Raw genomic sequence first — 4,878 nt, 5'->3', positions numbered from 1 at the left:
CCGAATTGAGTAAAAGCACATCAGTTCCCAATTAAAAATATGACCCCCTCCGCAGTCTCCTGCATGTTACTGACCACCATACTAAGGGGGAAAAGTTGAAAGGCGGTGACTCACAGGCCATCTCCTCAGAGTATTCAGCCGTGTTGGGCCTTGACAATATTTTAATATCTTGGATGGTGTATTGTGTGCTCTCATTTCCCTTGAGAAATCAAGATTGTCAAGGGGATTCTGCTGTTTTGACAGTTCATAGCAAGAGATGGGATCCAAAACACCTCACAGGAAACCAACGAAGATGGGTGTCGGACAGAAAAATAACATGACCACAGCCTCAAAGCAAAAGGCATCTATTTTCAGTGATGAAATATAATATAATTATAAATTGTCTGTTATTTTATTTTCCAAGTATTTTACTTTCCAAGTATTCAATAAAATTTGCATTTGGCAAAAAAGTCCTTCGAGCCAGTTTTGAAACAGCGACCTAAGGATGCCTGTTTTAACACTACAGTCCTCTGCTCTACCAACTGAGCTATCGAAGGTATGGCAAACCATTTTCCAGCAAGCTCAATACGATCTTCCACTTCAACCGTCGACATGCAAACATCTCTTGCAATTCGTGCAAAATACTACAAATTTGGCTTGTTTGGTTCCCGAATTGAGTAAAAGCACATCAGTTCCCAATTAAAAAAATGACCCCCTCCGCAGTCTCCCGTATGTTACTGACCACCATACTAAGGAGGAAAAGTTGAAAGGCGGCGCCTCACAGGCCATCTCCTCAGAGTATTCAGCCGTGTTCGGCCTTGACAATATTTTAATATCTTGGATGGTGTATAGTGTTCTCTCATTTCCGTTGAGAAATCAAGATTGTCAAGGGGATTCTGCTGTTTTGCCAGTTCATAGCAAGAGATGGGGATCCAAAATACCACACAGGAAACCAATGAAGATTGGTGTCGGACAGAAAAATAACGTGGCCACAGCCTCAAAGCAAAAGGCATCTATTTTCAGTGATGAAATAGAATATAATTATAAATTGTCTGTTATTTTACTTTCCAAGTATTTTACTTTCCAAGTATTCAATAAAATTTGCATTTGGCGAAAGTCCTTCGAGCTGGGTTTGAACCAGCGATGTAAGGATGCCTGTTTCACCACGACAGTCCTCCACTCTACCAACTGAGCTATCGAAGGCTTGGCAGATCGGTCTCTAGCAAGCTCAATACGAGCTTCCACTTCAACCGTCGAAATGCAAACATCTCTTGCAATTCGTGCAAAATACTACAAATTTGGCTTGTGAGGTTCCCGAATTGAGTAAAAGCACATCAGTTCCCAAATAAAAAAATGACCCCCTCCGCAGTCTCCCGCATGTTACTGACCACCATACTAAGGAGGAAAAGTTGAAAGGCGGCACTTCACAGGCATTCTCCTCAGAGTATTCAGCAGCGTTGGGCCTTGACAATATTTTAATATCTTGGATGGTGTATAGTGTTCTCTCATTTCCCTTGAGAAATCAAGATTGTCAAGGAGATTCTGCTGTTTTGCCAGTTCATAGCAAGAGATGGGGATCCAAAACACCTCACAGGAAACCAATGAAGATTGGTGTTGGACAGAAACATAACGTGGCCAGAGCCTCAAAGCAAAAGGCATCTATTTTCAGTGATGAAATATAATATAATTATAAATTGTCTGTTATTTTATTTTCCAAGTATTTTACTTTCCAAGTATTCAATAAAATTTGCATTTGGCAAAAGTCCTTTGAGCCGGATTTGAACCAGCGACCTAAGGATGCCTGTTTTACCACTACAGTCCTCCGCTCTACCAACTGAGCTATCAAAGGCTTGGCAAAATCATTTTCTAGCAAGCTCAATACGATCTTCCACTTCAACCGTTGACATGCAAACATCTCTTGCAATTCGTGCAAAATACTACAAATTTGGCTTGTGAGGTTCCCGAATTGAGTAAAAGCACATCAGTTCCCAATTAAAAAAATGACCCCCTCCGTAGTCTCCCACATGTTACTGACCACCATACTAAGGAGGAAAAGTTGAAAGGCGGCGCCTCACGGGCCATCTCCTCAGAGTATTCAGCAGTGTTGGGCCTTGACAATATTTTAATATCTTGGATGGTGTATAGTGTTCTCTCATTTCCGTTGAGAAATCAAGATTGTCAAGGGGATTCTGCTGTTTTGCCAGTTCATAGCAAGAGATGGGGATCCAAAATACCACACAGGAAACCAATGAAGATTGGTGTCGGACAGAAAAATAACGTGGCCACAGCCTCAAAGCAAAAGGCATCTATTTTCAGTGATGAAATAGAATATAATTATAAATTGTCTGTTATTTTACTTTCCAAGTATTTTACTTTCCAAGTATTCAATAAAATTTGCATTTGGCGAAAGTCCTTCGAGCTGGATTTGAACCAGCGATGTAAGGATGCCTGTTTCACCACTACAGTCCTCCACTCTACCAACTGAGCTATCGAAGGCTTGGCAGATCGGTCTCTAGCAAGCTCAATATGAGCTTCCACTTCAACCGTCGAAATGCAAACATCTCTTGCAATTCGTGCAAAATACTACAAATTTGGCTTGTGAGGTTCCCGAATTGAGTAAAAGCACATCAGTTCCCAAATAAAAAAATGACCCCCTCCGCAGTCTCCCGCATGTTACTGACCACCATACTAAGGAGGAAAAGTTGAAAGGCGGCACCTCACAGGCCATCTCCTCAGAGTATTCAGCAGCGTTGGGCCTTGACAATATTTTAATATCTTGGATGGTGTATAGTGTTCTCTCATTTCCCTTGAGAAATCAAGATTGTCAAGGAGATTCTGCTGTTTTGCCAGTTCATAGCAAGAGATGGGGATCCAAAACACCTCACAGGAAACCAATGAAGATTGGTGTTGGACAGAAACATAACGTGGCCAGAGCCTCAAAGCAAAAGGCATCTATTTTCAGTGATGAAATATAATATAATTATAAATTGTCTGTTATTTTATTTTCCAAGTATTTTACTTTCCAAGTATTCAATAAAATTTGCATTTGGCAAAAGTCCTTTGAGCCGGATTTGAACGAGCGACCTAAGGATGCCTGTTTTACCACTACAGTCCTCTGCTCTACCAACTAAGCTATCGAAGGCTTGGCAACTCATTCTCTAGCAAGCACAATACGATCTTCCACTTCAACCGTCGACATGCAAACATTTCTTGCAATTCGTGCAAAATACTACAAATTTGGCTTGTGAGGTTCCCGAATTGAGTAAAAGCACATCAGTTCCCAATTAAAAAAATGACCCCCTCCGCACTCTCCCGCATGTTACTGACCACCATACTAAGGGGGAAAAGTTGAAAGGCGGCGCCTCACAGGCCATCTCCTCAGAGTATTCAGCCGTGTTCGGCCTTGACAATATTTTAATATCTTGGATGGTGCATAGTGTTCTCTCATTTCCCTTGAGAAATCAAGATTGTCAAGGGGATTCTGCTGTTTTGTCAGTTCATAGCAAGATATGGGGATCCAAAACACCTCACAGGAAGCCAACGAAGATTGGTGTCGGACAGAAAAATAACATGGCCCCAACCTCAAAGCAAAAGGCATCTATTTTCAGTGATGAAATATAATATAATTATAAATTGTCTGTTATTTTACTTTTCAAGTATTTTACTTTCCAAGTATTCAATAAAATTTGTATTTGGCAAAAGTCCTTCGAGCGGGATTTGAAACAGCGACCTAAGGATGCCTGTTTTAACACTACAGTCCTCTGCTCTACCAACTGAGCTATCGAAGGTTTGGCAAATAATTTTCTAGCAAGCTCAATACGAGCTTCCACTTCAACCGTCGACATGCAAACATCTCTTGCAATTCGTGCAAAATACCACACATTTGGCTTGTGAGGTTCCCGAATTGAGTAAAAGCACATCAGTTCCCAATTTAAAAAATGACCCCCTCTGCAGTCTCCCGCATGTTACTGACCACCATACTAAGGGGGAAAAGTTGAAAGGCGGCGCCTCACAGGCCATCTCCTCAGAGTATTCAGCCATGTTGGGCCTTGACAATATTTTAATATCTTGGATGGTGTATAGTGTTCTCTCATTTCCCTTGAGAAATCAAGATTGTCAAGGGGATTCTGCTGTTTTGCCAGTTCATAGCAAGAGATGGGGATCCAAAATACCAGACTGGAAACCAAAGAAGATTGGTGTCGGATAGAAAAATAACGTGGCCACAGCCTCAAAGCAAAAGGCATCTATTTTCAGTGATGAAATAGAATATAATTATAAATTGTCTGTTATTTTACTTTCCAAGTATTTTACTTTCCAAGTATTCAATAAAATTGCGATGTAAAGATGCCTGTTTCACCACTACAGTCCTCCACTCTACCAACTGAGCTATCGAAGGCTTGGCAGATCGGTCTCTAGCAAGCTCAATACGAGCTTCCACTTCAACCGTCGACATGCAAACATCTCTTGCAATTCGTGCAAAATACTACAAATTTGGCTTGTGAGGTTCCCGAATTGAGTAAAAGCAAATCAGTTCCCAATTAAAAAAATGACCCCCTCGGCAGTCTCCAGCATGTTACTGACCACCATACTAAGGGGGAAAAGTTGAAACGCGGCGCCTCACAGGCCATCTCCTCAGAGTATTCAGCCGTGTTGGGCCTTGACAATATTTTAATATCTTGGATGGTGTATAGTGTGCTCTCATTTCCCTTGAGAAATCAAGATTGTCAAGGGGATTCTGCTGTTTTGTCAGTTCATAGCAAGAGATGGGATCCAAAACACCTCACAGGAAACCAACGAAGATGGGTGTCGGACAGAAAAATAACATGACCACAGCCTCAAAGCAAAAGGCATCTATTTTCAGTGATGAAATATAATATAATTATAAATTGTCTGTTATTT

General features: G+C 41.2%; 2 non-coding genes across 2 annotated transcripts; both read right to left on the bottom strand.

The window, feature by feature from the left end:
• Positions 1-1,096: 1,096 nt before the first annotated feature.
• On the bottom strand, positions 1,097-1,182 carry TRNAD-GUC (transfer RNA aspartic acid (anticodon GUC)). Its single transcript is given in 2 exon segments — positions 1,097-1,132; positions 1,146-1,182. It is a non-coding gene; the product is annotated as a tRNA-Asp (tRNA).
• Positions 1,183-1,742: 560 nt separating this feature from the next.
• On the bottom strand, positions 1,743-1,828 carry TRNAY-GUA (transfer RNA tyrosine (anticodon GUA)). The gene is given in 2 exon segments: positions 1,743-1,778; positions 1,792-1,828. It is a non-coding gene; the product is annotated as a tRNA-Tyr (tRNA).
• Between the last annotated feature and the right edge of the window lie 3,050 nt (positions 1,829-4,878).

Source organism: Ambystoma mexicanum, chromosome 1p, assembly GCF_040938575.1.
Source record: "Ambystoma mexicanum isolate Mex_15411 chromosome 1p, UKY_AmexF1_1, whole genome shotgun sequence".
NCBI lineage: Eukaryota > Metazoa > Chordata > Amphibia > Caudata > Ambystomatidae > Ambystoma > Ambystoma mexicanum.
This window is presented reverse-complemented; position numbering and strand designations above follow the sequence as displayed.